Here is a 13431-nt window from a genome sequence, read left to right as displayed (position 1 = left end):
TACGAAGCTAATGAAGCAAACCCATCGCCAGACACGAAAGGAGAAAAAGAAACGGGACGTGGGCTGATCTCGAAAAATAACGAAGTACCTGTGGAGTGCCACGAGAGAGTAAACGCGCCTTGGCCGTGGCGGCGCTTTTTTGATTTTGATGGATCACACTGTACTTGCGACGATCTTTCAAGCTTCCTTCCTCCCTTACTTGCTTTATTTACGGCCCGCTGTTAACGTAGAGCAAACGTCTGCCAGGGTGACAATGATGGACGCAAAATCGTTAAGGTACTTGGATTCTGAGCAACCCCGGTTGAGGTCCTATGGTAAATCTGGGAGATTGTGAACGCTTAACGCCGCGCAAACTTCTAAATTTGTCATAGAAGACGAATTGGGTGTCAGTTTTGACTAATCGGGTCAGACAGCTATTAAAACCTCCAATCCCGATAGGACGAAAATAGGAATGCGGCCGTTCTTGATGAAATTGACAATTTAATTACGGATAAATATAAATCTCCAGTAATCACATTTCACAGTTTGTAGGCGCACGCTCGTTACAATCATTATTTCCTCTTAATTAATTGCAACAAATAAGCCGCGGAATTATTTATAATGCTTTTAACGTCGGGGGCTTGCATAAAACAGAAACAACAATTGGAAATACGTTTACGTTGCCGTGATTATAAAGCGCGATCAAATAATGCGTACAGACAGTGGTTGCAATATTTAGTTAACTGTCTAACGTAATATTTCGACTGGTGAAAGATAGTCATCGGCGTTCTAAATTTTTATTGAATACCATTAAGCAGCAATATGAAATTCGTAGATGAAGAAATCCGAAGGAATCCAGGTTTCAAGGAATCCGAATTGTATAGCAAAAAATGGGAGTGAATATTAAAAAAAAATTTCAAAAATTCTTTTCCACAGATATATAGATCTTCACAAACGGTATAACATTTATTTAAATGTCTTTTCGATATCCTTTGTAATTTACGAGTTACAAGCGCACAAGTATCATTGTCCTTTTTGATGGTCCTTCCATGGTCAGCATACCCTTACAGCTAGAGGAAAGTGGGAAGTTGCGTTAGCTTGGCTACTCGTTCAGACGTCATACAATCATTCGAGTTGTCTTATCACAACACGCTGGTAAGCTACCGCGACCGACGTATTACCCTTTAATAGCGTGGCATTGTGATTCATGCTGCCCCACAACAGCGAACCATCCTGATCTACATTACCGTGTAGCATATCACCATGACCCATGCGGCATTATGACCTCAGCACAGTGACCCACTGTTGAACTGGCTGAACCATGCTAATGAATATGAGGTACAAGGTTCGCGGCTCGCGGATAGAAAAGAGCAACGGTGCTGTACGTGCGTGTTGGAGCAGCTGTTGGATATGCGCTAACTCGTCGGTCCTGTCGCCATCACCTGGCCCAGTTCTTTCGACGTGTGCGGATGAATTAGCCTTGTTCTCTGGACGAGCTTCTTCCCAATCGATTCGACGTAGGACGAAAATCGACTTCGGAGAACAAGCTGATGAGGATAGAGAGGAGTGGCGGCGGTATTGTTACTGATGCGCTGGTATCACGAAAATCATCCTCCGGAGCGGTAAATACAGGAACACGAACAATGGAAACGGGCCAACGAGACATATCAGTAACGAGTGAAAAATAGACGGCCCAGGGTTTCCGCGTTGCCCGATGGAGAGGGAACAAAAAGAGGCTCATTGGCACGAACGAAACGGACGAGTTATATCGTTTTGCAGGCCAGGTAGGAGCGGCTTTTCTGAATTGGGTATATGTTCCCGTATTACCGGGGAAGCCCGCCGGGAATGACCAATACACGTCACAAAGGGTAATATTATAATAAATGTTATATTCTCGAGGGAATCCGCTTTTACGGATCCGGTAGCCGGGCTTTCGCAGTTTTTAAACTGGCTCGAATGTGATCAAAGACCGCGTCACACCGGCAGCGCGCTGGGCTCGAGGATAAATCGATGAATCGCAGATGAAGATGGGGAACTAAAGGGTGTTGGTTTCAGCATACGAAGCTTTGCCTTCTAATCTCTTTATGCCTATATGTTTAGCTGACAATACTCGAGACTTGTTAAATGGCTAGGAAATTCTACGGAGGTCGTTCAGTTTCAAATAATGTTGGAAATTTGTTAACTCTCGCCTTAGACCGGTGCACTGTGCAGCCATGGCCTGCACCATGGCGGATTAAGATCCTTTCTACCCGTGACAGTGTTCTTGCCCCCGGCTGGGGTCTCAAAGCGCCAAAAAATGCGGGGAACTTTATCACCTCGCCGCATCTCCCCAGCGTTTTCCGACTTAACACGTTTCCCGCGAGTTTTTCACGGTCGCGCGCATTTCTCATCCAATACATTCATGCATTTAAATTGGCCACGGAGCTTTTATAAATCCCAGAAAACCGTAACCGGACGCGCATCACCTAGAAAGAACGCGAGACGTTCGTAGCAGGGGGTTGAGTGTTCGTTATTCCGACCGTCCTCTTCTTCCTGTGGCCTCGATTAAATCGTCCAGAGTGAAATTTTCACGAGCTGCACCCTCCCTCCCTTCCGTCAGACCTGGTCCGTGTTGCAGCGGGGCAGATATCGCGAGAACGCCGTGTGTTTTGCAGTCTATCGGGCAGCTCGATTGGCCGAAGAAGCCTTGGAACCCAGCCAACAGTTTCCCGAGGCCGTAAGCTTTGGCTGACCTCGACTCGCTCCTCCCGAAGAGATGGATTTTTGCCTCTTCGAGACCTTTGTCCCCGCGAGGCGACTCCGTCGCCATGCCACCCTGCATTCTTCGCCGATGTGCAGCGACGTGCACTCTAAAGTGCGTTCCTGCTACGAAGTTTTTGAAGATTTCCTTGGTTCAAATGGGGACCTCCAAATACACCCCATTTGGAATTGCGTTACTCTTCCACTTCCTCGTTCTTTGTAAGCCTGCAGTCAGTTGTTCCTAATCAATCATAGCCCTTTACCGTCACTAGCCATCGAACATGGCAGCATCGAATGCCATGGACTTCAGCGTGCAAAGTTTCTCATAGGAGCATAAAGCCTGAAAAACGACCCAACATGATCCACGAATTATCCGGTATTACGTTTCACGCGCAGTTTCTTCAGCCAGTTGGGATACAGGCGACCCGAAAGTTTGCGAGCTGAACAGGTAATTCAGCTGCATCGGTGACCGCGCGTAAAGTTCGAGCAGTACGTATTTCTCGCTACTTCGGTCGGTCTAAATTAGCGACAGATACTAGCCTCGGAAGTTCTAGGTTTCCATTTAACATCGCGCTAGGAAACTTGCCGAGATGTTGTCCCCGTTATGCGCGTCCTATTAGGGGCTTACAAGCGAGGGTTGATTAAACGACGGCCATATTTTAGTAGAGATACTACGGCACAATCTGCTCTACATTTTTTTTTTGGATACAGAGCTTTTTTTAATCTAAATCTTCATCTAGCATTATTTCGCATTGGGATGCACAGAGGCACTCGCATTAGCCCGTGATAAATGACGCTTGCTCATTGTACAATGAATTATTCGAAAGTGGGCTTTATCGGGGTATGACTAGTACGTGAACGGAACGCGAGATCGCGCGGAATTTTCAATTTAATCCGATTTAAAGAGAACGCACTGCGACTGACATCGCACTTGTCAGCTAATTTAACGAACACGTATGTTTTTCACTGATAATTGATAAGAAGGTTAATGTAATTCACTGAATAAATAGTGGAATTAATGAAACACAAAACGGGATGGGTACTGTGATGGAACTCGGCTAGTTCGTTAGCCCAGTTTATGATTATACTACTCATGAATATCAATTAAACTGATTTACTAAATGAGCATTCGACAGTTATTACAATCTGCAATAACTCCACAAAGGATGCCCCAGTGAATCACCTTTATCCATACCTATACTTGTCCTAAATGTAAACAGTTCTGGAAATGGTAGGTATCAGTGCACTCGTGCCACCTTACAGAAATAAAATAGACACTCTTCGCCTTAATAACTTCACAAAAGGAGCGGGCAGACGAAGAAAAACTTTTGAAGTGGCAGAACCCGCTTGAGCGGCAGCCATCTTGGTAGCCATCTTGAATATTAAACATGGCATGATGGAATCTTAAGCTTAGGCAGCTTATTGCTCTCTGATTATTTTACGTTGTGCCGAGGCGTCTGGAAGACATTTGACTGGATCAGACCTGTGACCGATTTCAAAATCGCCGACGTGTTTTCAATTTCGAATTTCCATGGAGCTAAGAACGATTCGAATCGCGGTCCTCCAATCTGGCCAGCCCATTCGTTTGGGATAATTCGTTAAAAAGATCGAGTGCCCGATCCAGGATTCACGCTAGCGATCTCATGAGCAATTTGGCACGCGTCGAGGCGAGGATAGGTGGATTCCCCGACGACGAAATTTCGGTTAACTGCGCTAGTCGTCGAAAGTACCGCTGGCGGACAAAACGCCGTAATTAGAGTATAATTGCCACGACGAAAGGAAAGAGAAAGAGAGGCAGGGTGGAAGGGAGCAGCGGAGGGAGGAGGGGAAGAAGCGAAATCAGCCACGGTACCGGGGCAATCATGGTAATTACTCGTGAGCATGTTCATTATAGCGGTGTGCGCTGTACCTTGCTGAAGGAGCGCCTAGGAGCGGCTAGATTTCGTCCCGCCTCATCGCATCCTGTATTCTATTTTGTCTTTGTCTTCGCCTGGTGAAACGAAGATCGAGATTTTACGGCGTCTTCATAGCCGAAACACCGCGTAGAAACGAACACTGTTGCTCGTACATGCGTGCGCATACGCGTGATTATGTTTGAATGTAGCAAGGCTAATTACCCAATGTAACAATCCGTTAAACTCGCGCATCCAGAGAGAGAAGGTTGAACAAAATGTGGGGCAGCCACAATGAGGGCCTACAGAATATCCTGCGCCACTGGAAAGTACGCCACGAATTCTAACAAAGCGAGTCGATCCGAAGGCACTCCGTCTCTAATGCGTGACACGGCTCTGCTACGTTCCAGGAGTTTATATAAAAACGCATACAAAATTCAATAATGCCGGCAGGTCATTCCACTTTTAGAACGCACAATGGCGCATGAGCTACACCATCTGAAAGGATGGTTTCTCCCGGTATAGATCGAGGGAGGCACAAAGGAATGCCTCGGTAAACCCTCAAACAATTCATCGATTTGACGACCGAGCTATTTCAGGTCGGAATGAAAAGTCGCGAAGAAATACAAAAGATAATTCTCCGTTAATAATCTAGAAACATCCTCGGTGAACCCCCAGGCCATCAGCAGGCTCCTCTTGGACAAACTCGTTTCGCTGGTGGATATTTCTCGCGGAGTCGAAAGAGAGGCTCACGCATTGCTGAAAGTTCCGTGTCGTCCCGTTATTATCCCGGTGCCGTGTAACGCGCTGCACAGGGGAACAAGGAGATACGTCATAATAGACGATGTTAGTTTTTAATTACACATTAAACATTTGCACAGCCCCAGGCACCCTTGTCGCTCCCACGAATGCTTTAGCCCCTGGTGGTCGGTATGTGCTCTCGAAACTCGCCCCTTGTCCCCACCCGCTTTTCGATTCCTCGTAATTCTCTCCTTTGTTTACACGCCCTAGACAATTATCGTTTCCCCCGTAATTTTTGCCATTGCAAATTCCCCCCCGATGGATCCACTATGCCGCTACTGATACACGCTTTCCCGCCGGCTATTGATTATGGAAAAGCCCATCTCATTTTTCCTCGCTCCCTTTTCTGACGGAACGGTGACTAGGAGTGGTTTCTGGTTTCCCAGCTCCTCGCGGGTCATGCAGCTTGACCTACTGAGAAGTCCCAGCGGTTTACTAGCGGACCACGGTTTATGAGTGTTGTTGCACTGACTGCTGGTATAGTCGCTTGGCCCCTGACGCGCTGTAAACTAATTTAAGTAATCGTCGATGCTTAGCTCGCTGAATTTTGGGGGAATATAGTGCCATTGGTGTTCCTGGTCAGTGGCAGGTTAGAGTATCAGACGTAATTGCATTTAGAGAACCTTCCAGTGCAGATCGAGTTGATTGCCGCCTGCTTTTATTAAAATCTTAACAAGTCTTCAATATCGCATTTGCCGGACAGCTGGGTATCGCCGATGATGGTGACAGGGAGCGGAAAGAAACACTGGCGGTGGCGGGTCGAATCCGTCACGGTAACTTTTATTAAAAAAGTTTGCGGCATCGCATCAAATTATGCAGACGATGATCCCGTCTTCGACGGGAGCCTCTTGGAACGGGGGGTTCTGGAATGACCGTTCAATTTCTCCGCTAAGGGGTTAAGTATCGGTACTCTGACGTATGGAAATAGTTCCCCAACTTCGTGGTGCCGTCGTATTGCGGTGCGCGGAGCGGAATCACGGCGCGATAGGATGGGATACTATTCAGGTTCCCTGGTAAACATTCCAGCAGCGTCTACTGTTTGCCTCACCTCTTATATTAGACGCTGCTTGAACTCGTAAAAAATGACCGTTTTTAGGCAACGAATTACGGTATAAATCCTGGCGTCAACAAGGGCATATCCTCAACAATTATTCCAGCGCAATCCCCGGCAAAGTCCTAAGCAAATTGTTATCAAACGCGCCGGCCGTAACAACGCAATTACAGTGGGTCCGAGCCGGGCGAGCGCGATTAAATTTTATACGTCCATTGATTCCCTGTCGCGCAACAAGTTTTCGCCAGGGAATCGATCGAAGCGGGCCCTTCATCGCTGCGTATCGAAGAGAAAATGCATCCTCGGATTTGAAGGGGAGAACGGGTATAAATCCAAGCTTAAACGACGTTCGCCGCCATTTATAAAGCGGTACCTCTGTCGCCTCGAAGTGCCTGCTCGTCGATTAATGGAATTCCTCGGCGACGTGCTGGGCGTTCGTGCGAATAAATTCACGAAGGGATGCCGGAGATCTCGGGGAAACGCGGGGGAGTCCCTTTCTCCGGTACCATGACCGAGGCTGATCGTTAATGGGTCTTCGACGGAAATTGATTCCGCAGGAAAGGATGAATCTGACGTTTAGCGGTGTTCAATCTCTGCACGTGAATTCTCGATACAATATGGCCGCCTGGACTTGACTCCTCATGCTGAGATCTCTGACAGAGGCCAGGGTTCGAGGAGACAATGAAATCAGGGACGCAAGGCAGGTTTATCTATATTAAGTAGCCATTGTCCTTTCGAAGCAGACGCTGATTTATGCCAGTCTTTCCACCTTAATATCCGTGTGGGTTCAATTTTCACGACACCTCAGGATGCGAAACGAAATTTCCCTCCCCGTAGCTCTCCAGCCCCCCCAAAATTGGCAATTTTAAAATGTCCCCAATTTAAAGGTTGTTAATGGCCAATTTCATGGTGGCACGAGCGCCGACACGGAGATTTTTACGTTTACCGGCCACCCCATACTTATCAACCCCTTTAGCGTACCCGCATTCCTAAACAGGTTTCTTAGATCCTTAACACTGCCTCGGTTGCCAAACAGATTACCGGAATTGATTCGCGGCGTGGTTCAACCACTGGGAAGTAATCCCTACGCAAAGTTCGAGAGCGTTCCGGGGATTTAAGTTGGGGAAGCAATCTTGAATTCCGGGGGAGAGCCCGTCGAATGAAATTGGGTAATCGGCTGATTTGCATCGGTAAGTAGATGGGAACACCGTACAGCATGAAGATATGAGGACGCATCAGCGTCTATGAGGGAACGGCGCTGATATCTGTTAATATTCCTCGGTGCCACTGACCGTTGTGATAAATCTCTTATAAATGGTGCAGTGCCAAAGAAATGGGAGACGAGCAGTCCAAGTGACCGCGAGCGATACTAAAGTATCCATCGCGCGACCCCGCTAGGAGGCCAGGGAAAGGAATTAAGCGCAGAGCTAGCAAAAAGAGCAGAGTGCGAAGTCTGGCGAAGCCAAATTTCTTGCTCGGCTCTCGCAAAGTCGGCCGCCGCTGGCAAAGAGAGCGGAATTCCTCTCGCAATTACCGACGCCCAGAGTGCACCGATAAAGTCAATTAACCAATCGAGTTAATGAAATACGCTGACGATTAGCCCTCGTTTCCTTGCGCGGCGGGCTCCGCGCGCCGGGGGATAAATGGATATACGTGACTCAAATCGCCCATCGTGTCTCAGCGTCATTTCTTCGTTTCCATGGAATTAAAATGTCGGTGGTGCTCGCCCCTGTGCACGCTCTTATCAAATTATGATGTCTACCATTATCTGTCTTCCTAATGGTGATATTGCGTGTTAAACACCGGTAGCGGGGTATCAAAGCTGTAGGCTATGAAAAATTGGAGACATTATAGCCTGTAATTGTCTGACTTTTGTTCCTGGTTTTCAGTTCTGATTCATAGCGTGAAGTGCGCTATTATTTCTTTACTTCCCCGCTAATGAGACCGTGTTCGGGAAACTGAATATGCCGCGCTGCAACTGCATATTTCCTAGCGACGGTTCTGCAGCGGGTTAAGTTACTCAAGTATTTCCCCGCCGAGACGATTAAAAGTTAAGAAAGTATTCAAGTAATTATAGAGTGAAACCGGTATCGAGAATAGCGATGCCGAAGTTAATTGGTTTTGGTGGTTTTGTGGCTATCAGAGCATCCGACAGACAATATACTTTGTGTGCGTCGCGTCAGAACTTCGTGACTGTCTCGTTCTTAGGGAAAGTTTCTCGAAAACGAATTACCCATACACTGCGTGCGTCAATCAGCTCACGCTTTGAGCAACTACCCGCTAATTAATCAGCCATTGATTAACTTTCCTTCGTGATAAAGTCTTGGAATTCTACTTTGAGCTGTGTACTCAAGTGGAAGAAGGCAGAGGGTGTGGATTTTAATAGAAAGTTACTTGATTGAAGGAAATTGTGTTATGGGCAACATTTTTCAGTTTTCGATGTAAAGTTTATTTCTACTGGAGGGCTCACCCAAAATTGGCGAATTTCCAATAGGGTTTGTCATTTAATTTTAATAAATTTGCGAAATTTGGAAAGCAGTTTTTAATTCTAAAAAACCTTAATTTAAAATTTTGGATACTGAAATTATTATGTAAAATTTAACTAATCATTTAATTAACAACGTTAACATATTTACGTTAAATCGCCTCTGGCACAAGCATATTGTAGTAACAGTTTACTGTAAAACTAATTTCCTGAATAAAAATACTAAATGAAATAAACATTTATAATTTATATCTACTACCGATTTTAGTTATTTTATTTTTTTATTTGGTTTTGTACAGGTAGAGTACATTTTAATTCATTATATTATTGTAGTTCCATAAATATTAAAAAACATGACAAATTTTAAAATAAATATAAATATTACTTTACCGGTTTAATTATATTTTTTTGTACAAATTCGAAAACCTGTAAATCTGTTGAAAAACGCAGTTTTTGTATAAACCCTAATCTCCAGCTGTGAGAACACCAGAATCTACATCCAATATAGCCCAGGTTGTCTACATCAGCCACATCCACCAAGATCCTCTTGAACCTACAGCGAAATCGTCTGTCCCGGAGCAGCTGTGCGCCCGAGACAGTCTCCAAGCCGCAACAGCAACAGCCATGGGAGGCGGTGGGCTGTGTGAAATGAGGGACGCGCGTAGAAGTCGCGGAAAAGCCGGAGTGTGTCACAATATTGGTCGAAAGACGGTGAGTGCAGTGCCCCCAGGCGCGTCATCGAGTCTGCGACAGGGATGGTGCACTCTCCGCTGGCATCGTGTTGTCTCGCACGAGGAGATATTCATAGAAGAGAGGGCTTCAGGGAGCTTACGAGCTATTCGTGGTTTACCGTAGAGGTCCGCAGACGGAAGGGAGATCAACGTTGATGGAGGAAGCGTCGCTTTATTTCTGACGTGCTAGAACGAGGAAGGTTGCCCATAGGAGTAGTCTCGTTTGCACTCCGCTAGTAGTGTCCTTTATTACCAACCGCTGATACCGATGGTATGGAATAAGTACAACTGCTTGATACATCTGTCAGAATTGGGGATATGTCCGCGCATTCACCAGCGCACCTCTGCAGAGTGAATCGCCTTACCATGGATTCGACCTGTTACCCGAGAACAGTGGTGGAATAGCCCGAGTTAGCGTGCGTCCGGTGCGTCTACACCTGGCTCTTGACATCGCGTCAGAGGGCTGAAATGCAGACATTTATATAACGAGGCAAGTTTATGAAAAGATAACTGCAACTCCCGTCGCGAGCTCGTCGCGCAGCGCCCCTTCAGCTTTGTTCACAGGAGCGGCTGGAAATGCCACGGCGTCTTCCAGCCTCCTTACTAATCAACTCCTCCGGCTAAATTCTCCTTTTCCTTCGTTTGGACAGAGGCAACGTGACTCGGTCATTGTTCTCCAGGACAATTAAGGGTTCACTTATAGCGGAGCCTTGTTCTTGCTTATAATTATTGAACGTCGCGAGGGGCAGACGCTTGTAGACGGTTTCAGTTTAGGTTACAACGCGAAGGAACTATGAAGTTCCCCGAAGGCGAACACGATTGGAGGGACATTATAATAGTTTCTTAGAGACAGTATATAGGTTTATTTAATGAGAATATTTTTCATAACATGATTCCACCGAATTTGCTTTAATAGTCGTTGCGACTTCAGTTTATTTGCTCGTGCAAGTGGAATGAAATTTCTGCATAATTGGAGCACGCGGCAGGTCGACGCTGCCGAGAGGGTGAGACGCAATCTCTACCCTCTGAATCGTTCCCGAAATTCCCAACAGAGATATCACTAGGTCAGGGATTATTCTCATGCGGTATTAAATAGGAAATCTTAAGAACGTGAAATTAAACAGGGGAAATTGAAATCCTCGTGCAGCGTCGGGAAGTGACGTATTTTAAGAGACATGCGTGAAGCTTCAGCTTTAAATTATAGTGCCCGCGTGCGTTAAGCTACTCAGGAAAGACTGAGCAATAAAAATTCAGAAATCGCCGGACCTAGAGCATCCAACGTCCCCAGACGGCCATCATGTGCACCAAGATCGTGAAGCTACACGAAACGCCACTCAGAAGTCGCAGCAGGTCTCGAAAGTGTCATGAAACTTCTTATCAAAAGAAGGAGTCACAATAAGGCCCGATGAAAAGGCGCCGGCTGGTTGCAGCGGCTTCAGCTTGAAAAAGGAGAGGCCCCTGTCTGAAACAGCCGGAAGCGAGCTTGCATCCGACTTTTTGTTGCTCGTTCGCGGGAGTAATACTCGTTAATACCTGACCTCGGTGTTTCAACGTATCAAGTACGATTCCCGGGATGTTGGGAAACTCGCTTTTGATGTCTCGGCCTTGATGATAAGCATAAAAGGGGACGAATGTGCATGTGCACCGGGTAGCATTTGGGTCGAAGCGCCTGGAGCGACAGCCCAGCGAGAAAAGACTCGTTCCTTGCCCTCCTCGTTAGCGACGCCCCGTTATTAAAGTTTCATTATTCTTATTCGAGCATTGACCGCCTGAATCGCGAGGAGTGGAGGAGTGAGCTTAGTTATTTACAATGGCAAGTTCAATCTTTTTTAAAGACACCAGAGTCAACGATGAAATTAATAACACACTGACTAGGTTTCCTCAGAAAAGTTAATTTATATTTTTCCCTTTCCTCTTCGCCCAGCTCTGACCCGTCCTGTATACATAGTCCATGCGTAGTTATAATTAGGGCCGCCTGTGGCGCCACCAACTTCGTCCTCCGGCACGTGGCGACTACCGTGAATTCCTTTCCTCTAAAGTTTTCTTATACCCATTAATTCTTTGTCTCACACCATTTATACGTACGTCAGCACAGTAACTTAAACAACGCCCACGGCAGCATCTCTTTGATTCCTGAGAACTTTTAGCATACGTAGAGCCTTTGCCTTCACTCGTCGCACGTACAATTCGCAAAGCATCTCCAAGAGCCTGTTTCCTTGCGAGATGATGCGGGAGTCGTCAATGAACGAATAAAAGGGGACGAGGGTTCCCCCCAGACAAAGGGAGCCGCGTAGCCAGAGGGGACTTAATGCGACATTACTTTGTTTCATAAGTGTCCCCCATATCTCCACGTCGGGTTAGGTAACTGTTACTCGTATTTACTCACGGAGTACAGCCAGCTAGTCCCTCTCCCTCGTATCTTGCTTATACCTCGACGTACGATCGTCGATAGTACCGTTTGTGGCCACAGGGCATTGTGAAACGGCGTCCTATGTCACACATAACCCCTTTGTTTGGCAGCACCAAAGCTTTGAGCGTATGTGCAGGCTGCTATTCCGTTTGCCTACTCCCTCAATTCGTTTAGTCGACGTTTGACAGGCTGCTCTGGGTCTGTTTTTTCTTTAAATTGGAATAAAGTACCATTTCTTCTGCAAATAAACACTGCGCTTCGCGACGTCGAAGACGAGAGCCTGCGAGACTATTACATCGGAACAGTATTGACCTGTACAAGATCTTCTGCGAAGAAAATGGAGCTAATTGCAGCAGCGAAAGAAATTAAGCGAGCAATAGAAATTGGATTAAAAAGCTGAGAAATCATATTGCTCCTCTGGTCGCATTTATCTTACTTCGAGAAAGAGGCTGCAAGGAAAAGTGCTGCCTCTCCTGCTCGCTAGACTAGCTTCCTCTCGAAACTTGGAAACGCTGCGAAGAAGATTCCATTTAGCCGTCGGCAGTTTATTAGAATCAAATTAACCAGAGTTCTTTTAAAGGAAATTCACGACAGAAATGGTGGAAGAATTATTAGGGTCATTAAGGAAAACGCTGCTCCAGTTTTCCACCTGCATAGGTACATGCGATGACGAGATCAGAAGAGAGGATAATTTTTTATTCAAAATTACAATACATTCGTGCTGGACGACGTTTATTTCTTCTATAGTGTTTGAAGAACGGTGCCTAAATGCGCCGGACGTAGCATGAATGCTAGAACCCTCGAATAAGGGGACATCAAAGGTAGAATTTTCGGGCAGCGTCGTGTGGCTAGGTCCATGCAGACGTGAAAAGTCCTTCGTAATTATGGTGAGAAGCTTCCCGAAGCGATGTTTGCCGATTCATCGATACGTCGGCTTTGCATGATCAAACACCGTAATGAAGTGGCGAAAGCAGCCAGCAGGCGATCTCGAAAACGCAAATCAAAGCGGACGATGCTGTAGGTAGCAAGCGGAATTGCTGGAATCTCGCGTCACTGAAACAGCAGCGTGAACGTATGACATTTCTGCGCGTTCGGTTGGAAGGAACGCCATCGCACCTCAGAGTTTACGTAAACGGGTAATCGAATGATGGAGTTGATGGTGTTGGCTTGGAGGAAAGCTGAAGATCAGAGGACAGGAGGCGGGGTAGTCGGTTTGTAGAAGGAAGCAACAACGCTGGGACATTACAGAGATGAGGAGTGTTCCCAAAACACTGACGGGAACTGATTTTAGAACTCTGTATAATTTTTTCACGCACTTGAGGCTTGCAGTAGATGGATCAGCG

At 46.4% G+C, this 13431-nt stretch overlaps 1 protein-coding gene across 7 annotated transcripts in view; it reads left to right on the top strand.

The window, feature by feature from the left end:
• The window catches only part of LOC143375675 (uncharacterized), a 72045-nt gene that overhangs the window by 12480 nt on the left and 46134 nt on the right, over positions 1–13431 (top strand). The gene's annotated exons all lie outside the window — the stretch shown is intronic.

The sequence above is a fragment of the Andrena cerasifolii genome, chromosome 13 (assembly GCF_050908995.1).
Source record: "Andrena cerasifolii isolate SP2316 chromosome 13, iyAndCera1_principal, whole genome shotgun sequence".
Taxonomy (NCBI): domain Eukaryota; kingdom Metazoa; phylum Arthropoda; class Insecta; order Hymenoptera; family Andrenidae; genus Andrena; species Andrena cerasifolii.
Note: the sequence above shows the minus strand (reverse complement) of the source record. Positions and strands in the feature narration are given on the sequence as shown.